Source organism: Chiloscyllium plagiosum, unplaced genomic scaffold (genome assembly GCF_037043375.1).
Source record: "Chiloscyllium plagiosum isolate Xiang-an unplaced genomic scaffold, Cpla_swu_hap1 HiC_scaffold_31, whole genome shotgun sequence".
Classification (NCBI taxonomy): Eukaryota; Metazoa; Chordata; class Chondrichthyes; order Orectolobiformes; family Hemiscylliidae; genus Chiloscyllium; species Chiloscyllium plagiosum.
Window position 1 is genome coordinate 45770564 of NW_028270169.1, and position 26638 is coordinate 45797201.

The 26638-nt window shown below is 41.4% G+C and overlaps 1 protein-coding gene and 1 pseudogene across 4 annotated transcripts in view; both read left to right on the forward strand.

Moving 5' to 3' along the window:
- tmem132e (transmembrane protein 132E) overlaps positions 1 to 26638 on the forward strand; it is a 726703-nt gene that overhangs the window by 680687 nt on the left and 19378 nt on the right. The gene's annotated exons all lie outside the window — the stretch shown is intronic.
- On the forward strand, positions 3345 to 5224 carry LOC148141916 (putative CENPB DNA-binding domain-containing protein 1; annotated as a pseudogene).

A 26638-nucleotide genomic window follows, 5' to 3' on the forward strand; every position in this document is an offset into this window, starting at 1 on the left:
CATCTACACTACCAAGAACCTTACTATTAGCTCAGTATTCTGCATTCCTGTTACTTCTTCCAAAGTGAATCACCTCACACTTTTCCACATTAAACTGCGTTCGCCACCTCTCAGCCCAGCTCTGCAGCTTATCAACCTACAACATCCTTCATCACTATCTGACTTTAGTGTCATCTGCAAATTTACTAACCCATCCTTCTCTGCCCTCATCCAGGTCATTTATAAAAATGACAAACAACTGGACCCATAACAGATCCTTGCAGTAGCCCACTACTAACTGAACTCCAGGATGAATATTTCCCATCAATGACCACACTCTGTCTTCTTTCAGCAAGCCAATTTCTGATCCAAACCACTAAATCACCCTCAATCCCATGCTTCTGTATTTTGTGCAATAGTCTACCGTGGGGACACTTGTGCCACCTCATCAAAGAACTCAGTTAAATTAGTCAGACATGACCTGATCTTGACAAAGCCATGTTGACTGTCTTGTATTAACTTATTTTTCTCTGTGTATATTTATCCTGTCTCGTAAATGGCATTCATCAGTTTTACGACTATTTTTGTCAAGCTGACAGGTCTGCAATTTTCTGGATTATCCTTTGCCCCTATCTTAAACAAAAGCAAATTTGCAATTCTCCAGTCCACAGGAACTAATCCTGTGTCTAGAAAGGCTTGCATCATTTCTGTCGACAGCTCCACAATTTGCTCCCTTATGTAACTCACCAACCTACAGTGCCTTATATCTAGGCTTGGCAACTTCTCTGCTTGGAGTGCTGTCAGCCTTTTTAGTCTCTCTCCTTTACCTGTCACCATACTGTTCAGGTGCTCAATACCCACATTTTCAACTGGGCCATTGCCACCGTTTTCTAACTTGGTAAATACAGAAATAAAGTACTAATTTAGTAGCTCTGCCATACCTTTTGCTTCATGGAGCGGTTTACCCTGCATGTTTCTTATTGCCCCACTCTAGCTTTCACTAATCTTTTACTATTAATATGTTTGAAGAACATTTTATTATTTGTTTTAATGCAGTCTGCTATCCTTTCGTCTTGCTCCCTTTTAGTCTTCCATGTTCCAACCTTCCCTCTCACCTGCATTTGAGGTACTCTTCCTAATTTCTACAGCTATTATTATTCTGGTGTATAATGTATAAGGAGAAAGTGAGGTCTGCGGATGCTGGAGATCAGAGCTGAAAATGTGTTGCTAGAAAAGCACAGCAGGTCAGGCAGCATCCAGGGAACAGGAGAATCGACGTTTCGGGCATAAGCCCTTCTTCAGGAATGAGGAAAGTTTGTCCAGCAGGCTAAGATAAAAGGTAGGGAGGAGGGACTTGGGGGGGGGGGGGGGGGCGTCGGAAATGTGATAGGTGGAAAGAGGTCAAGGTGAGGGTGATAGGTCAGACTGGGGTGGGGGCGGAGAGGTCAGGAAGAAGATTGCAGGTTAGGAAGGCGGTGCTGAATTCGATGGATTTGACTGAGACAAGGTGGGGGGAGGGGAAATGAGGAAACTGGTGAAATCCAAGTTCATCCCTTGTGGTTGGAGGGTTCCTAGGCGGAAGATGAGGCGCTCTTCCTCCAACCGTCGTTTTGTTGTGGTCTGGCGATGGAGGAGTCCAAAGACCTGCATATCCTTGGTGGAGTGGCAGGGGGAGTTGAAATGTTGAGCCACAGGGTGGTTGGGTTGGTTGGTCCGGGTGTCCCAGAGGTGTTCTCTGAAACGCTCCGCAAGTCTGTCTCCCCAATATAGAGGAGGCCACATCGGGTGCAGAGGATGCAATAGATGATGTGTGTGGAGGTGCAGGTGAATCTGTGGCGGATATGGAAGTTTCCTTTGGGGCCTTGGAGGGAGGTGAGGGGGGAAGTGTGGGCGCAAGTCTTGCACCTCCTGCGGTTGCAGGGGAAGGTGCCGGGAGTGGAGGTTGGGTTGGTGGGGGGTGTGGATCTGACGAGGGAGTCACGGAGGGAGTGGTCTTTACGGAATGCTGATAGGGGAGGGGAGGGAAATATATCCTTGGTGGTGCCGTTTGGAGGTGGCGGAAATGACGGCGGATGATGCGCTGTACATGGAGATTGGTGAGGTGGTAGGTGAGGACCAGTGGGGTTCTGTCCTGGTGGCGGTTGGAGGGGCGGGGCTCAAGGGCGGAGGAGCGGGAAGTGGAAGAGATGCGGTGGAGGGCATCGTCGACCACATCGGGGGGGAAATTGCGGTCCTTGAAGAAGGAGCCCATCTGGGTTGTGCGTGTATAATGTATACCTCTTTTGTCTTCCTTATTTTCTCATCAATATCCTTAGTTATCCAGGGTATTCTAACTTTGAATATCCTATACTTAATTTTTATGGATATGTACTTATTTTGCACCTTATTTTGCACCTCTTTTGAAATTCTCCCATTTTTCATCCAAAGCGTGTTTCCAATTGACTTGCTCTAGTTCAACGTTTAGACCCTGAAAATCTGCCCTTTCAGTTTGGGATCTTAATCATTGACTATTTTTTATCTTCTTCCAATTTAATATTGAGCTTCTTACGATTGCAATTTTCTAAATGCTCCCCTAGTCTGACAATCTCCATTTAGTCTACCTCATTTTGTAGGACCAAATCCAGTACAGCTGCCTCGCTGGTAGAACAGGAAATGTACTGTTCCAAAATGTTTTCCTGCACACATTGCAGGAATTTCTCACCTTTCATGCTGCACATACTACCTTTATCCCACTCTACCCAATAGTAATTGAAATCTCCAACTATCACAGCCCTACTTGTCCTGCAGATGTCCATAAACTAAAAGCTTATAACCTGGGATATTAATTATCCAGTTCTGTCAATGCTACAATGCCATATTCCCCAAGAGCAATTTCTGCTTCCCCTTCCCAATTTTGCTCACTATACTCTGGGCATTTAAATACATACAATCTTGGGATAACTAATATTATTGGTACATCTGGGAAAAAAGTTAATATAGGCTTTTAACTGAGCACTCTAGGCATACTCTTCACAACCACAATTCTCTGCAGGTAATTCTGGAATAATGCACATTTTCAGCAGCGCGATTTGGCTATAACTTTGCTGAGAAACAAGGGGACAGTATTTTCAAGAATGCTTACCTCTGTTTCCCATAGCCCAATTCCAGCGGTGATCGTTTCACACATTTCACTCTGCACATGCGCCGATGACCGTGCCGAAGTCTCCTTGTTGTTCTGCACATGCACTGGTCTCTGCACTGTTCTTCGTGGTGTTCTGCACAAGCTCCTGTGTCAGCTACTGACAGAGCAGCTTTCAGTGAGAGGTACGTTATGCAGCTTCCTGTGATAGGCACACTACTGCTAGATTATCCTTTTCTTTAAAATCATGGAGGGGCTTAGTGACAAGAATGTTAGTAAGCGTGCTGGTAATGAAATTGTAGGTGGTGAACGCAAAAGAAAGGCTATAACACTGGAAAAGAAGCTAGATATTATAAAGCGTTTTGAGCGTAAGGAGACAATGTGTGATATAGCTCACCTAACAGGATTGAGGGAGGCTACCTTACACACCATTAGAGGAACGCTGAAGAAATTAAAGCAAGGTGCATTGCTGAAACAAGTCTGAGTGTCAGTAAATCTGTGAGGTCATGGCCAAAGGAACTTGAGGAGATGGAGAGGCTTCATGTGTTTGGATAGAAGATCAAACAAAAAGGCGATCTGGGACAACCTTTCTCACCATAAAAGCTTGTGGTTGTGTACCTCTCTGCCAATCAATGAACCTTCAAGAAGTTACCTTAAGTCTACTCTAGGACATTTACTTTAGCTCAAGCAAAAAAGATTGGATGATGATGCAATTTTTTTTCTGACCCTATAAAAAGCCTTATCTATTTATGAAGATCAAAAGAAAAATGCCCAAAATCCTGCAAATGTGCCTGCGTGTCGTGCAAGCAGTGGGTGATTTGCTGGTTTTAAGAACCGCTATGCATTCCACAACATAAAATTACTTGGTGAATCTGCCTGTGCAGACAAACAATGTGTGCAGGCATTTCTTCCCATAGTAAAAAAAAATTACAAAGAAGGCTGCACCTCAGATCAAATCTTCAATTTGGATGAGACTGGTTCATACTGGAAGTAAATGCCAGCAAGAACCTACATTTCTAAGAATGAAGCACATGTTCCAGGCTTTAAGGTAGCAAAGGATCATCTGGCTGCTGTTGGGTGCCAATGCCAGTGGCAACTTTAAGCTTAAGCTTTAAGCGTACCACTCTGCCAATCCATGAGCTTTAAATAATTACTTTAACTCTACCCTAGCGTTTACTTCAGGTCAAGCAAAAAAAGGTTGGATGACGGTGCAAATTTTTTTCTGACCTTATTGTTGATGTTTTGGGAGATATTTTTAGACAGTATTGCAGGCAAAATAATTTGGATTTCAAGGTTCTCATCCTGAATAATGCGCCAAGCCATCCTGCCGTCATTGGTGAGCTTTCTGAATACTTCAAAGTGCTATTTCTACCTCCAAACACAGCTTCTCTCATTCAACCAATGGACCAAGGTGCAATATCAGCTTTTAAAGTTTATTATTTAAGACGCACATTCAAGAGGCTAATTGCAGCTACTGACGGTGACAATAAGGACAGTGTTCTTCAATTTTGAAGGAGCTTTAACATTCGTAATGCTATTGACATTATTGTGGAGGCCGGGGGTAATGCCAGTAAGGACTGCCTGCATGCAATTTGGCAGTGGCTTCTCCTGGATTTTTTTTCAAGATGTTAAAGGATGCGAACCATCAGAGGAGCTCCCAAAAATCAAAGAGCATTGTGTTGCCCTTACAAAGCAGGTTGGCTTTGAAGAAGTGGAAAGTGAGAATGTTGAAGAGCTGCTTGACTCCCAATATGAAGATCTCGCTCCAGTTGATCTACAACAGCTTGTCACTGAGAGGGAAGTGGAAGCTGGAGATGAAAAACATGAAGTCCAGCTTGCAGCACCACAAGAGCTTTCCACTTCTCTTTTGTATCCTCAGGGAAATTGAAACGCAGTTGCAGCTCTAGAGGATAACGATTGCAACGCCGAATGCACCAGGGTTGCTTGGCACCCTATGAACAGCTTCTTCAAGATAGAAGAAAAAGGGCAAAGCAACAAAAACTGGATGTCTTTTTTAAACCAACCCCCAAAAAACAGTCAGTAGATAATCAACCACAGCCATCCACTTCTGCAACCACAATTGCACCTGAAGATGGTGAGGATGATGACCTTCTGTCCCTGCATTAACAATATTTTTTCTATGTAATATGTGAAGTTTAGATTAGATTAGATTAGATTCCCTGCAGTGTGGAAACAAGCTGTTTGGCCCAACAAGTCCACACCGACCCTCCAAAGAGTAACCCACCCAGACCCATATCTCTCTAAATAATGCACCTAACACTATGGACAATTTAGCATGGCCAATTCACCTGGCCCGCACATCTTTGGACTGTGGAAGGAAACCAGAGCACCCGGAGGAAACCCACGCAGACACGGGGAAATTTGCTTTTGTTTCATTAATAAATGCAATTTAAACATCCATTCAAGCTATACTTTGTATTAAGGTTTTGGGTGATTTTTGAGCAATTGTGAGTGATGTTTTTTGCTGGTCTAACACTAACCCCACTTTTCCCTTAGGTCCCATTATTCCTATTAGCGATTTTTATTAAGCGAGGATTTGCTAGAACACAACTATGGCGTTATAGGAGAACCACCTGTATTCTAAACAAAATGAGGAAAGGATTGAGCATTTAAAAGTGCTACATTAAAAAAAAAGTAAGAGCATTTTAGAAGTAGCTTGGGTAGGAAGGGTAGGTGAGAGGAGGTACACCTGAGGAAATACACAAACCTAGAAGTTGGTTTATCAGGACTAGTGCAAATTAACTCATGGAAGTTCACACCAAAATATCAAGTTTGAAAAACATCTGAGTACATTCTGGAGTCAGGAAGAGTAGGAGTGCTCCTGCCAACTTCAGCTTGCTGCTGGCCGCCATCAGCTCTCCTCCCAGACTCATTTTTCACTATCAGCTAGTATCTAAACCAGCCGCTCTTGTTTTTTCACCAATAGCACTCCTCACTTGTGGTCATTGAGTTTCATGTTGTGTCATGATGCAAGTGGACAAATTTGCTGAAGGCCTTATTAAGTGAGGGCATGTATACTGCAGCTGGCTTGAGAGCTTGATTTAATTTCTCAGCGTATAGTTACCATTAGATTTCAAGCATTTGCCATAGGAACTGAGGAACTGCCTTGAGCTTTATTTAGTATGACATTTGCTGGAAGGCTGCCATTCTAATGTCAATTTTTTGCTAGAACCCCTAAAAGTTCAAGCTCTAGTTGTGGATTCACAATGTAGAGTAACAACAATAGAACAGTCTCTTCAGATCATATGAAAAACTCTTTCCGAAAAGTTTCTGAAATTTGCACAAGATCCTATCATTCTGCTGAACTCACTCACTTCTCAAATATAAATAGATTAAATTATTGTCTCACTTGATAGATTGGCCTAAAACTGTATTAAGTACACAATATCCTTTGTCTCCTGTGGCATGTCTTTCACAAAGCAAAGGTTATTCAAATGGTTAGCTGGGTGTCATGAATTATCAGAGAGGGAATCTTCCTGGAACCAGTGAAAAGTCATTCTACATTAAATAAACTGGTTCTTTGGCATGATTCAAAACTGCTACCATCAATGACATTTATATGATTCTTACCTTTAAATGAGATGAAACATCCCACTCACAATGTGCTTGATGCTAAACTTGCATAAAAAATAGTTATGGCTTGTAATGATCAACCATTTTGAAAAGGATCTGAGTTCAAATCTGACTAAAAACAAGATTGAATGTTTTAAAGGTAGACATGGAGAATAACTCAGATCTCAAAACGCGATCAATTACACACTACTGATACCATGAAAATCACATCTAGGAAACGCAATTAGGCATAGTAAATAAGATAAAAGAATTTCTTTTATATACTGCCTTACAATATCTTCAGGATATGTCAAAGTGGATTATGTTGGGAATGCAATCACTGTTACGTAGAGAAAGGTGATAGCCTATTGAACATGTAAGATCTCTCAAACAGCAAATGCTCAACTCGTGTTTTATTGTTGCCAGGGCCTAGGATATGGGAGATCGAAGAGGACATTTTGCTGTTGCTGAAACATTACCATGGGATCTTTTAAATTTATCTGCAAGGAAAATTATAGATTTAGTGACTTTGTGGGGAAAGGACACTTTTACTAACAATTCATAACCTTTGAAATTTGCCTTTAGTTCTTCGCCTTCACATTAAATACATTAGATAGACTCGATGATGGTCCATTGACAAATGGTTTGATGGAAAAAATCAATTTCAGTGCTATTCTTCCCTTACTTTCTTGATTGATCTTGAAGTAAAAATACAGAAATAACTCTTGAAATAAAAGAAATAATGTATGGTCACAGAAAGCATGAACACAGTTAAAGATATCACTCAGAAATCTTTTGATTCATTCATGTGATGTATGTGTTACTGGACAAGTTAGCATTTATTCCCCATCTGTAATTGCCCAAAGCCTGCTAAGAGTCGATCATATTGCTGTGAGAATAGAATCCTATGTAGACCAGAGCAGGCAAGAATGGCAGATTTCTTTCTCCAGAGGACATTTGTGAACCAAATGAGTTTTTGTGACAATTGGTTGCATGTTCACAATTAGGTGAGTCTTTTGTTCCATTATTTTTACTAATGTTCAAATTTCACCTTTTGCCGTGATGGGATTTGAACTCATGTCCGCAAAGCATTCTTCTGAGTCTCTGGATTAATGCTCATGTGACATTGATACTACACCACCACCTCCCCTTCAAAACCTCTCCAAACTCTAAATATGAAATAAATCATTCTTAGGTGAATGCACACAAGATTTCAAAATTGCAGCAGCATCAATAAATAATCAGTTAATCTGTATTTGTCTTATTATCTGTGGGAAAATATTGTCTAGGCTAATGGAAGAACTGTACTCTTCAAATTGTATCATTGGACCTTTCCTAAGTCACTGAAGTAGGTAGAAAGGATTTCAATTTTACACAACTATAAAAAGACAGTGCCAATAATGCAAAATTTTCTCAGGATTGTGCCGTGTTGTTGTATTCTAATTATGCGGAGAAGTGGGGGGGGCTTGTGTGGGGCTTAAACTCAAAACTTCTAAACTAGATGCAGAAATTTGCAAGCAGTTCCCATACACTGAACTACAAATGTGAACAACAAATAACTCTAATTTGCTGATCTGATATGTATAAATATGTTAAATACAGCTGCGGTTACCACCAGACAGATAGAACATAGAACATAGAAGAATACAGCGCAGTACAGGCCCTTTGGCCCTCGATGTTGCGCCGATCCAAGCCCACCTAACCTATACTAACCCACTATCCTCCATATACCTATCCAATGCCCGCTTAAATGCCCATAAAGAGGGAGAGTCCACCACTGCTGCTGGCAGGGCATTCCATGAACTTACGACTCGCTGAGTGAAGAACCTACCCCTAACTTCAGTCCTATATCTACCCCCCCTTAATTTAAAGCTATGCCCCCTTGTAATACCCGACTCCATACGCGGGAAAAGGTTCACACTGTCAACCCTATCTAACCCCCTAATCATCTTGTACACCTCAATCAAGTCACCCCTAAACCTTCTTTTCTCTAATGAAAACAGCCCCAAGTGTCTCAGTCTATCCTCATACGATCTTCCTTCCATACCAGGCAACATCCTCGTAAACCTCCTCTGCACCCGTTCCAGTGCCTCCACATCCTTCCTATAGTATGGCGACCAAAACTGCACACAATATTCCAGATGCGGCCGCACCAGAGTTTTATACAACTGCATCATGACCTCAGGACTCCGGAACTCAATTCCTCTACCAATAAAAGCCAGTACGCCATATGCCTTCCTCACCGCACTATTTACCTGGGTGGCAACTTTCAGAGATCTGTGTACATGGACACCAAGATCCCTCTGCTCATCCACACTACCAAGTATCCGACCATTAGCCCAGTACCCCATCTTTTTGTTATTCTTCCCAAAGTGAATCACCTCACATTTAGCTACATTGAATTCCATTTGCCACCTTTCTGCCCAGCTCTGCAGCTTCTCTATATCCTGCTGTAACCTGCCACATCCTTCCTCACTGTCAACAACTCCTCCGACTTTCGTATCATCCGCAAACTTGCTCACCCAACCTTCTAACCCCTCTTCCAGGTCATTTATAAAAATGACAAACAGCAATGGTCCCAAAACAGATCCTTGCGGAACACCGCTAGTGACGGCACTCCATGAAGAAACTTTGCCATCAACTACTACCCTCTGTCTTCTTCCATCCAGCCAATTCCTAATCCAAACCTCCAACTCACCCTCAATGCCATATCTCCGTATTTTCTGCAGTAGCCTACCATGGGGAACCTTATCAAACGCCTTACTAAAATCCATATATACCACATCTACCGCTTTCCCCTCATCAACCTCCTTCGTCACCTTTTCAAAGAATTCAATAAGGTTTGTGAGGCACGACCTGCCCTTCACAAAACCATGCTGACTATCCTTGATCACATTATTCCTATCCAGATGTGCATAAATCCTATCCCTTACAATTCTCTCTAAGACTTTGCCCACAACAGAAGTGAGACTCACCGGCCTATAGTTACTAGGGTTATCCCTACTCCCCTTTTTGAACAAGGGAACCACATTTGCTATCCTCCAGTCTTCTGGCACTACTCCTGTAGACAAAGAGGACATAAAAATCAAGGCCAATGGCTCTGCAATCTCCTCCCTTGCTTCCCAGAGAATCCTAGGATAAATGCCATCAGGCCCAGGGGACTTATCTATTTTCACCTTTTCCAGGATTTCCAACACCTCTTCTCTACATACCTCAAAGCCATCCATTCTACTTATTTGTGACTCAATATTCACATCGACGACAATGCCCTGTTCCTGAGTAAATACTGAAGAAAAGTATTCATTCAGTGTCTCCCCAATCTCTTCCGCCTCCACACGCAACTTCCCACTACTATCCTTGACTGGACCTATTCCTACCCTAGTCATTCTTTTATTCCTAACATACCTATAGAAAGCCTTAGGGTTTTCCCTAATCCTACCGACTAAGGACCTTTCATGTCCCCTCCTTGCTGCTCTTAGCTCTCTCTTCAGGTCCTTCCTGGCTACCCTATAACTCTCAATCGCCCCAATTGAACCTTCACGTCTCATCTTGAGATAGGCCGCCCTCTTCCATTTAACAAGGGATTCCAATTCCTTATTAAACCACGGCTCCCTCGCACGACCCTTTCCTCCCTGCCTGACAGGTACATAATTATCAAGGACACTCAATAGTTGCTCCTTGAACAAGCTCCACATATCATTTACACTCTTGCCTTGGAGTCTACTTTTCCAAGCCACACATCCTACGTCATGCCTCACCGCATCATAATTTCCCTGACCCCAGCTATAACTCTTGCCCTGTAGTACACACTTATCCCTCTCCATCACGAGAGTAAAAATCACCGAATTATGGTCACTATCCCCAAAGTGCTCACCTACCTCTAATTCTAACACCTGGCCTGGTTCGTTACCCAGAACCAAATCCAGTATGGCCTCACCTCTTGTTGGCCTGTCTACATATTGTGTCAGGAAACTCTCCTGCACACATTGAACAAACACTGACCCATCTAACGAACTTGAGCTATAGCTTTCCCAATCAATATCAGGAAAGTTAAAGTCCCCCATAACCACCACCCTATTACTGTCACTCATCTCCTGAATCACCTTCCCTATCCTTTCTTCTACGTTTCTAGGACTATTGGGAGGCCTGTAAAAGACTCCTAACAGGGTGACCTCACCTTTCCTATTCCGAACCTCAGCCCAAACTACCTCAGATGGCAAGTCCTCATCCATCGTCCTTTCCACCACTGTAATACTATCTTTGACAAGCAATGCCACACCTCCCCCTCTTTTACCCCCACCTCTGACCCTACTAAAACATTTAAATCCTGGAACCTGCAACAGCCAATCCTGTCCCTGTTCTAGCCATGGTATATATTACATGCCATATGCTTTCTGGTGGAACAGAGATCAATTTTCTCCTGTTACTTGCTGATTTGATCTATAGGAAACTAGAGGTGGGGCATTTTGATTGTGTCCTGGATGTGTAAGGCCCACCTGATGCAGTTGTCAGGGACTCTGTACATGGATACACAATATGCCGACTCAAAACTTAATGTGATACTGCTCACATCTGCAAATCAGAAACTTACACTAATCAGGGGACCATATTTACAACTTTTAGGTACATGTTAGTAGAATGTGAATGCTGCACATTCTGCCCATTTTTTTCCAGGTGCTGACAGATTGGAACCACTGTCAGATCATAGAACAGAATCATAGAATGGACACATGGAGCTGAATTTTTACCAGAAATCAACTAAGTGTCAATTTTGGTGAAATTAGCACCTCGCTTTGCCAAAGAAGACCTAAAGATCCTGCTGAAGGGGCTGCATTCAGTCTCTGGCCATGGAGAAGCCCTGAAATCATGGTGCCTAGTGCCTGTAATGCAAGGCAAGAGGAGCAAGCAGTGAGCTGGAATCAATAGTTACCACCCTGATTTTCATGTCAAGAAGTCTTGTATCTATCCAGTGGGAGAATGGAAAGCTGCATATTAATAAGGCAAGATGATAATGATTAGAATGCGACTGGAGCGCAGGTTCATAGCTCCTTGAAAGTGGAGTCGCACGTAGATGGGATAGTGAAGAAGGCGTTTGGTATGCTTTCCTTTATTGGTCAGAGTATTGAGTACAGGAGTTGGGAGGTCATGTTGCGACTGTACAGGACATTGGTTAGGCCACTGTTGGAATATTGCGTGCAATTCTGGTCTCTTTCGTATCAGAAAGATGTTATGAAACTTGAAAGGGTTCAGAAAAGATTTACAAGGATGTTGCCAATTGGAGGATTGAGCTATAGGGAGAGGCTGAACGGGCTAGGGCTGTTTTCCCTGGAGCTTCAGAGGCTGAGGGGTGACCTTATAGAGGTTTACAAAATTAAGAGGGGCATGGATAGGGTAAATAGACAAAGCCTTTCCCTGGGGTCGGGGAGTCCAGAACTAGAGGGCATAGGTTTAAGGTGAGAGGGGAAAGATATAAGAGAGATCTACAGGGGTAACGTTTTCACACAGAGGGTGGTACGTGTATGGAATGAGCTGCCAGAGGATGTGGTGGAAGCTGGTACAACTGCAACATTTAAGAGGCATTTGGATGGGTATATGAATAGGAAGGGTTTGGAGGGATATGGGCCGGATGCTGGCAGGTGGGACCAGATTGGGTTGGGATATCTGGTCGGCATGGACGGGTTGGACCGAAGGGTCTGTTTCCATGCTGTACATTTCTATGACTCTAAATGGGCCACTTGATGCTCAAAACTGAGAATTTCATTGCGCCATTAAGCACTTAATTGAAACATGGGTCTTTTTGCTCTTGATGTATGAATCTCCTTGATACCAATCTCACATGATTCTCACAACTTTCTTGTCAATGCTAACATTGTTCAGTGACTGGGAAGATTGCACCCACAGAATATTATGGCACAGAAGTAGACTATTCAGCCTTTCAATCTATTCTTCTTTTTCATTTGAACCATCTATGCTGGCTTTTCTCTGTTTATTACTATATTTCAAGCAACTGCTCTTCCTTCCAAAAAGCATTTCTTCACTATTTTCTGCACTGAATCCTTCATCTGTCTGCCCTGTGAGCTTAATTGTATTCCTACAAAGTTATATATTCTTCATCACAATTGGTTCAACATGGTATTTGTTAAAAAAAAAAACTTGATACGGCTGGTCTGGCATGACATGCCTTTTACAAATCTGTGCTCGCTGGTTCTGTTCAACTGTAGTGTATTCACGAGTTCAGCAATTTCACTCAATATTAGAGTTATGGGTCCGGATTTCACTTAGTAGGGGGCATTCCAGGCTCCATAAATTCACAGTGTAAATGTTTCAGGAAATACATTCTAGATCATAACTCACTACAGGGAAATAACTCTCCTCATCTTATCTCTGGTTCTTTCAATATCTTAAATTTGTGTCCTTTTGCTACTGATTCCTTGCCACTGAAAATAGTTGCTCCTCACATGATTTAACTCTTCATGATTTTGGACATTTCTATTAAATCTCCACTGAACTTTAACCATCTATGCAGAACAATGCTAGCCTTTCTAGTCTCCCTTTGTGTCTGAAGTCTCACTTCCTGACACCATTCTCTTAAATCTCTGCACTTTCCTTTTGGTTTTGTCATCCTTCCGAACATTTGGTGACCATAATTGGACACATTTGAGCTGGGACCTAATCATTGATTTATAAATACTTAGTACAACCTCCTTGCCTTTGCAATTTATACCTCTTATTGTAAAGCCAACGTACTGAAAGTTCTTTTTAACAGTTATCACAACTTATCTTGCCTCATTCAGAGATTTGTATATGTGCCCACTTATGTTAGTCTCTTCCTGCACCCACTTTGAAATTGTATCATTTGTTACAACCAGAACCCAAGCTAGATTCCCCAAGTGGTTATGGTGCCAGATACCGCAACTTATCAGGTTCCTGGGGAGGAGGGATGAACTGGCTATTCATCTCACTTTCAGTAGGTTGTAGCAAGATTAATTTGAAAAGGATCCCTTGTGGATTCCTTTCTCCCAACCCAAATGAATTTATGCTTTGAAAGGAATTAATCTAATCAGGCTTTCTTAGGTTAATGACAGAGTGAACTAATTAGTTGTTATAAACAAGAATAACAAATAATGCAACACACATACACACAGATTATAAGTAAGAAACAAGACCAAAAATAGATAAAAATTAAAAGAAATATGGATCAGCCTCTCTGGGTTGATCCTGAGAAGTAGATAGTGAAACACCAATAGCTGAACTGTCAATTTCAGGATTCTTGGCTTTGCTGTTAGTTGAAATCTTTGCTGTTAGTTGAAATCTTTGCTGTTAGTTGAAATCTTTGCTGTTAGAAAGAAAGTTCTGTTTCCTTTTAATGATGGTTGGCTAGAAGCACTTGAGTGAGAGTCCTGTTGTTCTGTTTCCTTCACACTGTGTTGGTAGATAGCTGAATTCTAACATTAAGATATTAAAAGAGATAGATTGATCATTTACCTGTTACAGGGGTGATGAGTGGGTGGTTCTTTAACTGTCACCTTCACAACATTCTAGTATTGACAATCTAAAATTAGTCTTAATTAAGCTAAAAGTCTTTTGCAACTGAAAATTCAACGTTTAAGTTAAAAAGTGCATCTAAATAAAATTCTAATTTGTTCAATAAGTTATGCTAATTTTATCTGAGTGACATAAATAAAAACCTCCCTGTCTAAGCAATCATATTTCTTTGCAAACAACTGTCTAATTTCAGCTGTTTAAAATAAAATTCTTGAATATTCTGCGATCAGTGGATATTTAGTTTCCGGAATCTTTTGAGACAACTTGATTAAAATATTGAATTACGCAGTTCTTCAGTAGCTGTTAAGTCCTTCAAAATATTTTTTAAAGCGGTAAACATGTTTCATTGAAAGCTTCAGTAGCATTGAACATCAGCTCAGTTGAGTTAATTGAAAAATTCTCAAAGAAAACACAGGACAGCAAACTATAACTATAAATGTTTAAGCCTATTGCTGCCAGTAGCTCACTTTAAGCAAAGTTCAGCGAGAAGAGTGACATTAATAGGTTTTGTTTCCGCTTAACTTCAATTCTTTTTGTGCAGTGTGACATCACAAATTTGCAAAATATAGATCAATAAAAAAACTTGTTTAAATATATAAAATATATTACTGGAAATACTCATGAAGATTATCAAAATGTTAACCAGTCTGTACAGATGCTGAAAACACTGCAAATATTTGAGCAGTTTCATATAGGATGAAATTGCACATTGTCATAGTAATGTGTAAACGTTTTGCATGTTCACATGGAATCCCTTTTCCTGGTACTTGAGTACTGTCACTTTAACATCCATATTAAGGTAGATTTCTTTTTCATAAAGGGGTTAATGCCTCCACTAAAATCATAGGCAGAAGAATGTTATACTTGTACATGAGGCAGTCAAAAATTAATAACACCGTAGTCCTTTGTGCACTTTTGCTTTTTATAGCTTTGTATAACAATATATAAATAAATTCAAACTGTCAGAGATTGAAACCCAACTGTTTGTTAAAGTGAGTCATTTTAATCGTTCACTTTTTAAGAAAAGGGAAAATAAGTTACATTTACATTGCATCCTTCACAACCTCAGGATGTCCCAAAGTGATTAACAGTAAATTAAATACTTGAGGTGTGGTGACCAGATAGCTAGGTTAGATCCCGAAATAATGAGTGGAAGTTGTTCTCTGTTGTGTGGCATGAGCAAAGGTGAAAGTTGAAAGAATACAGAGAAAATGAAGAAAATAGAATCTCAACACTGAGAAAAAGTTTACAAGTTCCTTTGTGTGCTTCAAATAGTGACTTTAGTATATTACATCATCTGGGACATCACACTGGCCCGTCTGCTATCTGAATCCAGCTATCTGGGTCTACTGCATCCTGCTGGAGTCAGATGAAAAAATGACAACCCCCTGTCCATTGCCATGTCCACCAGTATTCTAGGTCCCTATCCATGAAGAGGAGTATGAGCTTTCCTTTCCATTCCATAATGGTCTAGCACCACATTGTAAAAGGTTCCTGACTTTCAATATCTGAAGTGATGTGGAACTGACTTTTAAATATGGTACCAGTGGTGTGAATACCATACAATCCAAAGTACTCCTGCTTCTACTGTAGCACAACTTCATTAAAAGAGCACCAAAGAGGCTCGTTGCATAACTAGCATGTGAGATTCAGAAGATTGCATGCAATAAGCAGCACTGAGGTATGACTGACCAGACACAATGCATCTCACAGACTAAAGCTTTCACTAAAAATGGAAAAATTCTGCCCAATGCCCCAACACTGGGCTCCTTACCTCTTCACCAAAAACAGTTTGTATGTTTTTTTGTGTAATTCATTTTTAAATATGGTATTGTGTGTTAATAACAAAGACCTAAAATAATGAGACTATTATTTTCATAGTTATATTATTTTCATAGTTCATATTCCAGCAATGTCTCTTCTTGATCCCACCAGTGTTCTTTCCCTTATTTCTGAATAAAAAAGGACTGAACAATTTTTAAACCAGTCAACAATCACAGTTTCTTGCCAGACTCACCCTTACCAATATCAACATTAATGTAGTTAAAAATCACACAACACCAAGTTATAGTCCGACAGGATTATTTGGAAGCACTAGCTTTCGGAACGCTGTTCCTTCATCAGATAGTTGTGGAGCAGGACCATCAGACAGAGAAACTATAGCAAAAGATTACAGTGTCATGCAACTGAAATACTATATTGAACAAACCTAGATTGTTGTTAAGTCTTTCATCTTTTAGAATTCTAAAAGATGGCAGGTGCGGCAGCATCTGAGAGAAACAAAGTCACCATTCTGAGTTCAGTATGGATGTTTAACTTGTAACTGTCCTGCCATTAGATAGACTAACACTTGCACACTTCATCAGAACTCCAACAGTTTTGAATGGCAAGTATGTGTAAGTGCAAACTGATACCTGTCTGCCAATGGAAACAAGGGACTTGAGTGAACAGCTTGATGAAATTAATATTTTTCTAACTAATTAGATTAAAAGATTGTAAAGTTAACAGAAGAAAGATTAAAGGTACATTAATCAAAGTGTGTGATTCAATGTTCAATCAAATACAGGTACAGAAACTGAGAAAGAAGGAAAAATCAGATTGACAAATAAAAGATCCAATTTTTATATCTAAACTTACACATACTTGCCATTCAAAACTGTTTAAAGTCTAAGTGTTAGTCTATCTAATGCCAGGACGGTTACGAGTTAAACTTCCATACTGGACTCAGAATGGTAACTTTGTTTCTCTCAGACACTGCCTCACCTGCCATCTTTTAGAATTCTGGGAATCTGAAACAAAAACAAAAGTTGTTGGAAAGTCTCAGCAGATCTCACAGTACCTGTGGAGAAAAAGCAGAGTCAAAGTTTTGGGTCCAGTGACCCTTCATCAGAATGGAGTTCTGATGAAGGGTAACTGGATCTGTGATGTTGACTCTGCTTTCTTTCCACAGATACTACCAGACTTGCTCTAGCAACTTCTGTTTTTGTCCCAATTTATATCTTATACTTTTAAAATCTCCAACAATAATTAAAATCTTCGGGAATGAAACTCTGTGTTTGTAGTAATTTAACCATGCATTTGCTCTTTGCGTGAAGTTGCTGTAACATTTATATTTAAATTGCAATAACTGACTGTGCACTGCTTTGCAGTGGCAAGAAATATTAGAGGGAACATAGCTAAATGCTGCATAAATATATTAATTTCAGGTTAATTTACCTATTCATTTGAGCAAGCAACATGGTGACCTGCATGATCTGAGTACAACGTCTCTATTTAAAAGAAACATTGAAAAACTAAATTTGATAGATTCAGAGTTGAGAACAGACAACAAAATAGCAGATTGGAGTTTGCACATTCAAAGGTTGCACCTCATTTTGTTGATGCTTGTCTATATGTGATGCTATAAGGGCTTGAAGTGAGCTACTGTTCCCTGCAAGGAGAGGAAGAACCCTCCAGTGAAACAAAGAAGTCACAGCTGGAAGGGACATACAAAGTCAGCAATAGGTGTAGTGACAAATTTGTAGATTCACTGTCAGTATCAATTTAGTGAACTAATCAGGGAAGAAAAGGTGATTAAATACAGTGACTCAATCAACTAAATCATGGTATGTCCATCATTGCCAACCCAACTGTGGCACATAAACTTAAATTGCAGGTAGACACATCCCCTATCTGTGCACTTTCTTACGCCCATCCATACATCCACTACTGATATTCACCTTCATCTTTATGCAGTGTCAAGCCATTCCCTCATCTTTATGCAATGTCATTGCCTCAACAAATGGTCTTTATCCATCAATATATTCCTTTTTACTCATAGGCCTATTCTTTCCCTTTTTGAGGGTGATGAGAACACAGAATAAAGAGAAAGGCAGTGAACTAGAAATGTGCGTTGAGCCATGTCACAACTGGCTGATGTTGGAGGCCTCCCAGTTACCCCAAAATAGAATGAACTATTACTATCACAGCATAAAGCACTCAGTCTTATCTTGACGTCAGCAGTGAGTGAAAAATGAGCACGAGCAAATGACCAATTAAAACATTCTCACATTAACTGAACTAATGAAGGGTTTCAATTTCACACAGGGTCTTCAAGCATCTGGCATGAATTTGTGCAGGGGATGGTTGGCTCAGAGGAGATCACTCACTCCCAGAGAGTACATATGCAGATCATGTACCAACTCAGATACTCACTCTTCGATGGAAGGAAGGTGGCTGGGTTGTTCAGTTTGTTAAATGGCTTTTACTGTAATACATGTTGTCCTCATTGGTTAGGTTTCTCATCAGTGCTATGCACCAGGTCCTAGGTGGGTATCCCTTATCTTTGAACAGATAGCTGCCAAGCCTTCTTTAAGATATGAAGAAATTAGGGAAATTGGTCTGCTGTCAGATGAAATCATAAATGGGATCAACATAGGAATCTTGTGAATATCTGCTTGATGATCATCATGCACTGCAACACCAACTGCAAGTTGAAGTCTTTGAACTTCATGGATAGTCCTAGGTTGTCTGGGGCTGCCTTATATAAATCGTACGAACAGTCAATCATGTCCTGCACCTGTTGAAAGCCAGCTAGAAACACAGACTTAAGCATCTACTCACTTTCACTTGCATAATCACTAGCAAGTTGGCATAAACTGGCAAATCAGCTAAGTCATCTGTTTGATTCATTTGAGTGCTGCCAGGTATCCTGCACATGTCATCAGCAGTGACTAGAACAATCTGCAGGGGAAAGGGCTGAGGGTGTGGTGAGTTTGACAGCAATAGCCGCCAGGTTCACTTGACAGCGGGACATGTTTCATCAAGCAGCAAATGTCTATCATCATCTGACATGGGACCCAGAGTCCCCTGAGATCCCATGGTGTTCCAGCATGCCTATGAAACTGATACTCAGCCTGTACACTGTTTTGTGGTATCATCACTAATGAAGTACAACCTCTGCATGTCACCTTCATCTGTGGAGCTGCTATTCTGAGGAAAAGATCATTCCTGTACTCACTGCTTCTGCTGCAAGTCAGTCTCCTGTGACAACATTTATACTCTTCCTATTACCACGTTAATGCTCTTCCTACTAACTCTTTAATGCTCTTTCTGTCATCCCCATTGATGTTCATCCTGGAACCCAGCTAGTGCTCTTCTTGCCATGTCTGTTACTACTCTCCCTGCTGCTCCTGTTACTGCTTTAATTACTTACAGTGTGGAAACAGGCCCTTCGGCCCAACAAGTCCACACCGACGCGCAACCCACCCAGACCCTTTCCCCTACATTTACCCCTTCACCTAACACTACGGGCAATTTAGCATGGCCAATTCACCTAACCTGCACATTTTTGGACTGCGGGAGGAAACCCACGCAGACACAGGAGAATGTGCAAACTCCACACAGACAGTCGCCTGAGGCTGGAATTGAACCCGGGTCTCTGGTGCTGTGAGGCAGCAGTGCTAACCACTGTGCCACCCACGCTCTGTTACTGCTCTCTCTGCTACTCCAGTTCGTGCTCTCCCTGCTGCTCCTGCTACTGCTCTCCCTGCAGCTCCTGTTAGTGCACCGATCACTGCTCCTGGTAATGTTTTTTCCTGCTGTTCCTGCTAATGTTCCTCCAGCTCCCTTGTTATTGCTCTTCCTGCTTTTTCTATTACTGCTCTTCCTGCTCTCTTGTTAGTTCCCTTCCTGCTCTTCTGTTCATGCTATTCCTCCTCCTCTTTCTGGTGCTTATATCAGTTGCTCTTCCTGCTGCTCCTGTTAATGCTTTTCCTGCTGCTCCTGTTAGTCCTCTGCCTGCTGTTCTTGCTATTCCTTTTAATGTTATTCCTGCTGCTCCTTTTAAAGGTCTTCCTGTTGCTCCTGTTGATGCTCTTCTTGCTTCTCCTATTAATGCACTTTCTGCTGCTTCCATTAATGTTCCACCTACTGTCTATGCTCTTCCCACTGTTCTTTATAGTGCTCTTCCTGTTGCTCCTGTTAATGCTCTTTCCATTGTCCGTGTTAATGCTCTTCATGCGGCCCCCATTAACGCTGTTCCTGCTGCTCCTGCCCCTGCAGCTTCTGTTGATACCACTTGTCTTTCTACTCCTAGTCTGAAGTATAAAGTGAGACAGAATGATCCCTGCCTGTGCTGAGTTGATAGATCAGTTTTCAAATGTGGAGATCAGATGTATAAATCTCCCATATTGTTTAAGTAATATCTGAAGATGTAAGAACTTTTAGCACATTCACTGTAATTAAATTCTTTCATGGAAGCATGCAAGAAAGCACTGTTATTCCCTGTGTCTCCCCGTCAATTACCACTGTGTTTTGGCCTTGTTTCCACTAACTGGTGAATTCTAGAAAGTCCAGGAAATGCAAGGATCCACAATTTAGAAGCCTTGTTCATAATGCTCAAAGTAAATGATTAGCATATTGAAGTTGATTGTTCTACTGACAGGATTTTTTCTCAGACAACCTAACATGCTGCAGTTAATTGCAAACATTGGTGGGTCGAAAGGGCTTCCTGACAAGCTTAGTTTCCCTCTTTTAACTCTCACTGAGACCCACTCCTAAACCCATCTGCTCCTGCAGGGTAAAATTCCAATAAAACTACAGGCCTCAGCTATGAGCATGCTTTCATGAAGATTGTAGTTAACTTTGGATTAAGCACATAGAATCATAGAATCCTTCGAGTCCACACTGACATTCTGAAGACCATCCCTGTAAGGGTTGTACCCAATCCCTGTAATCCTGCATTTCCCAGGCTGATCCACCTAGTCTGCACATCCCTGGGCGCTATGGGCAATTTAGCATGGCCAATTCACCCTAATCTGCCCACACAGGCGTGGGGAGAATGTGCAAACTCCACACAAACAGTCTCCAGAGGCTGGAATCAATCTTGGGCCCCAGCTGCTGTGAGGCAGCAGTGCTAACCACTGTGCCACCACTGAAAATGCAATCAGCTGCAGTTCAGTACACAGTTTGGGGATCACCAGTTTTAATCAGTCTGTAAAATGAATGTATAGTCAATCTCAATAAGTAATAAACTCCTTATTCTCTTTCATCAAAATGCCAGTCAGTAAGCACTTAATCAGTTGGCTTCTCATATAATGTAATTATATCGTATAATATACACTGGTGAAATATTGTATAAGAGAAAGTGAGGACCGCAGCTGGAGATCAGAGTCGAAGAATATGGTGCTGGAAAAGCACAGCTGGTCAGACAGCATCCGAAGAGCAGGAGAATCAACATTTTGAGTATAAACTCTTCATTAGGAATGAGGGGGTAGCCCAAAGGGGCTGAGAGTTAAATGGGAAGGGGATGGGGCTAGGGGGAAGGTAGCTGGGAATGTGATAGGTAGATCAAGGAGATAGGTCAGAGAGGAGGGTGAAACAGATAGGTGGGAAGGAAGATGAAGAACAGATCAAGAGGACAGTGCCAAGTTGGAAGGTTGGATCTGGGATAAGGTGGAGGGGGGGGGAAGTGGGGAAACTGGTGAAATCCACATTGATCCCGTGTGGTTGGAGGGTCCCAAGGTGGAAGATGAGGCATCCTTGTAGAGGAAGGAGGAGAACCACCAACCTCCGAATGCATCGCATCATCCTCCACCACTTCTGCTAACTACTACAAAGAGACCCCACCACCAGGGATATATTTCCCTCCCAACCCCTATTTGCATTCAGGAGAGACCATTTCGTCCACAACCCCCTTGTTAGGTCCATGCCCTCCATCAACCTACCCTCCAATCCCAGCACCTTTCCCTGCCAATGCAAGAAATGTAAAACCTGCACCCGGACCTCTCCCTTCACCTCCAAGACCCCAAAGGATCCTTCCACATCTGACAGAGATTTACCTATACTTCCACACACATCATTTACTGTGTCCATTGCTCTCGATGTAGTCCCCTCTACATTGGGGAGACAGGACGTCAACTTGTGGAACGTTTCAGAGAACATCCCTGGGACACACACACTGAACAACCCCACTGCCCTGTAGCCAAACACTTTAACTCCTCCAAAGACATGCAAGTGCTAGGCGTCTTCCACCACCAAACTCTAGCCCCCGGACGCCTGGAGGAAGAAAACCTTATCTTCTTGCCTTCAGCCTCTCCAACCACACGGGATCAATGTGGATTTCACTAGTTCCCCCATTTCCCCTCCCTCCTTATACCAGATCCAATCTTCCAACTCAGCACCTTCTTCTTGAACTATCCTACCTGTCCATCTTATTTCCCATCTCTCTGTTCCACCCTCCTCTCCAACCTACCACCTTCACCCCCACTTCTTCGCATTCCCAACTACCTTTACCAAACCCCACCCCCTCCCATTTATCTCTCAGCCCCCTTCAGCCACCCCTGCATTCCTGATGAAGAGCTTATGCTTAAAACGTTGACTCTCCTGCTCCTCGGATGTTGCCTGATGGCTGTGCTTTTCCAGCACCACACTCTTCAACTCTGAAATATTGTACAGCAGAAAGTTTTCACTTTAATATTGTAATGAGATCATAGACACTTCAAAATTAAATGTTTGGAGTATATTTTTCACAGAAAAGAAAATTGTTGGTGGTCAAAATATTTCTTCTGACTTTTTCATTTGAGTCTAAGCCAAACATGTTCCGCAATTTCTTTTTTGTTTTCAAATTAAGCTGTGATAATGGCATATGCTTGGGTGATTGGCTGCAGGTCAGAAAGCTGCAAATTGGAACTGTAGCTAGATAATAAATGCACAAGGTATTGCCATACATCCAACTGGCATTCTCCAGTCCATTATTCAGAATTCCAGAAATTTAATAATTATTTCCGATTTTGGCACGTGTACAAAAGCCTCATATAACTTATGACTGCTGCAGGCATGCCAACTATCACAACCTTTTATTGAGAGCAGACCCTGTAACTGAACCTGGGTGAAGTTTGTTCTATGGATATGCGGCTGCTGTCTCAGAAATCAAAAGGTAAATCTTTGCAAAATATTCATATTTCCCTCATTAACGAGTAATAAGCTAAAAACCATTCTTGGTGATATGAGCAGATAAATATTTAACAAATTCATATGATATTATTCATGTTTGTTTTACAGTATTTAACATTGGTTATTTCTTTTATTAAGAAGAATATCATTTGAAAGTATGAAACATTCACCTTCCTATTATCACCAACTGTGATTTATAGTTTAAAGGCAGTTTGGATTCTTTATAGTGACTGGGTTTTCAATGTTTTTTAATTGCTGGAAGTCAATGCTCTGGAGTCTAATCCAAATCACTGTCAGACAGACTTAACTTGCATAGGTTCATGAACTATTATTGTTTTGATTGACATCTTCCCAAATCCACTACTTACGTCATAGAATACAACACAGAAACAGGCCATTTTTTTAACGTTCCAGTCATGCCTCATCCCATTCTATTAATATCGGCTATCGATATCAATAGTCAATACATCTTTCTATTCCTTTATTCCTAATGTATTTACTTAGTTACCTCTTAAGTGTAACTGTGCTCTTGGCCTGAACCATCCCTTGTGGTCGTGAGTTTCGGATTATAAACACGCTTTAGATTAAAAAAAAGTTTCTCCTCAAGTCCTTAATACATTTAATTCTCACTATTCCAATTTAAATCTTTGAGCTTACTATTTTCTATTTATAGCCCTAAGTTCATAATTTTAAAAGATCTCTTTGTAGGTCACCACACAATTTTCTCCTTTCGAGAGAAAAGAGCCTCAGTCTATTACCTGCTGTCATAGAGATGTACAACATGGCAACAGACCCTTCGGTCCAACCTGTCCACTCTAACCATATATCCCAAACTCAATCTAGTCCCACCTGCTAACACCCGGCCCATATCCCTCCAAACTCTACTGTAATGTGTCATTCCTCACGAGTCGAATATCTGAATGTGTCAAATCAATTGGATAGAACCGTTCTCTATGAGGACAGGTAACTTTAAGGCTGAATGTTAAAAGTCTTTGGATTTCTGCCAGACACAATGCAAAGGCACTGTGTAAAGGCAGTCACAACATATATTAATGTGATTGCCTGTAATCTTTTATTTATACCACCTTCTGCAAATGTACTGACTTATGTTTCGTGATGATTACTCAGAAAATGAACCTTCAACTCAGCCAAAGGTTTCCAACTTTTGGTCACACATTTAGGTCGAGAGCAGTAGAAACATTTGGGGCCAGGGATAAGTAGGCATGTGGTCAGTCTGCCACCTTCCCCCACCAATTAACTGTCAAAACTGTGTACCATAAAATGGTATTCAACTCACAACCATTAAAAATGATCACAGGTAGTTGTTAACCACAGTGTCGCTTCCCACTGCTTTGCTGGACCATGTTCCTCTGGTCCTGCATTTTTTGCAAGCCCTCAACCTGTGTCACCACAAGGTTATCCAGGCACTTTCCAAACAGATGGAGTTGAAATCATGGAAACTCCAAGTAACCAATGCTCTACAAAAAGGACAGTTAAACTTGGATACAAAATTGGCTGCCCAACATGAAACAGAGTAATAGTTACTGGATATTTTTTGTGTTGGTAGTAGCCTTGTATTGGGGATCCCTGGTGTCAGTGCTGGGACTTTGGCTCTTCCTAATATTAATGCTCAAAATACACAGTGGTGGACAAGGGGGTAGGGGTGTGATTTAGGCCTCCAAAGTCCCCAAATTGCCTGGAAAACTCCACTCATGGGATAGGTTCAAGAGAGAGCAGCATGACTAGAGTCAAGAATTGGGGCCATGAAATGAGAGCAACTCGGCTGGGAAGAATGGGGAAAGCTGCTGGAAATGTGTTGCTGGAAAAGCGCAGCAGGCTTATGCCCGAAACGTCGATTCTCCTGTTCCCTGGATGCTGCCTGACCTGCTGCGCTTTTCCAGCAACACATTTCCAGCTCTGATCTCCAGCATCTGCAGACCTCACTTTCTCCTCAAAGAATGGGGAAAGCCCTGACAATGGAAGGGCTGAAGGCCACTGCAGGGATGCCACCAAGAGCCATCGCTGACCGGGATGCAGGGCCTTTTTCTGATTGCACATGAGCCTTTTGCCGAATTTGGAAGTTCTGGTTGCTGGTTCCAGGTAGTAGGCATCAGGCAGAGGAAGGCCGCTCTAAATGGGCTGTAATGGGAAAGGAAGATTGCAAGAAGTTTATGGCAAAAGAATAAGGCTGCAATCGATGTGAGGATGAAGAAGTAGGTTACAGTGGGAGTATGGAGGAAGTTAAAGATTGCAAGGGAGTGTGAGCACAGAAGGAGACTGCAACAGAGTCTGTGGAGGAGAGGTAAGTTACAAAGGAGAGAGAAAAGTTTTAAACCAACCAACAAAAGAATGCACAGTTAACTGGAATCTAACAAAACTTAAAATCATTAAAATAATGAATTCCTTGCAAATGTTTATGGAATGTTTCGTTTAGGGCATTTTAAGTTCAGAATACATGAGAAAAAATGTAGTGGATTGAGTTGTAATGAACACTCTCAATTGTTAAATTTAAATTTGAAATTGAGATCTGAGATGCAGTAAATAAGTTTGTAAATATCTGGTTAAATGTTCCAACTTTGTGCATATGCAGTGGAAATGCATATCAATGACATCACCAGTCTACAGAATGTGTGTTTACAGAATGGCTTTTCATGTGTAGAAGTGTATGTCAACTATTTTGAAAACAGGTTCTGTTAGCTATGCCTGCCAGTTTGTACTAATTTAAATACCTGTAGTGTCCAGGAAACTAATGTTTGCCTTATGTGTTATGGTTTTCAGTTTAATGAAGAACTGATAATTATTGAGGAAATTGGTCAATTATTCTAATCCAGTATGTCAGTGAATCCAAATACTCCATTTGTCAACAAAGATTGCTCTAGCTCAGTTGGAAAGCGAATAGCACCACTATTCCACAAGCTATCCCAAATGTGGAACTGTTCAATTAATACACTAAAATGATCATTTTTCCTGATGTATTGATAATTAGGACTAAATCAATTCACACCAAGTTACAGCATTAATAGGAAGATAACTATTTAATGTAAACAAATATACTCTTTCACAAATGGCAAAAAAGATTTACCAGTGTTACTTAAACTAAACACCTTTAAAATCCATAAACATGCACATCAATCACAAAGAAGAGGGACAAAGCAGACAATTTGACACAAATGTATGGGTTAGAGACAAAAAATCTGCAGATGCTGGAATCCAGTGTCGATAAGCAGGAGATTGGAACAGCACAGCAAGCCAGGCAGCATCACAAGGTGGGCAGCACGGTGGCTCAGTGGTTAGCACTGTTGCCTCACAGCACCAGGTTCCCAGGTTCGATTCCAACCTCAGGTGACTGTCTGTGTGGAGTTTGTACATTCTCCCCTTGTCTGTGTGGGTTTCCTCCAGGTGCTCTGGTTTCCTCCCACAGTCCAACGATGTGCAGGTTAGGTGAATTGGCCATGCTTAAGTTGTCAATTAGGTTCATTAGTCAGAGGG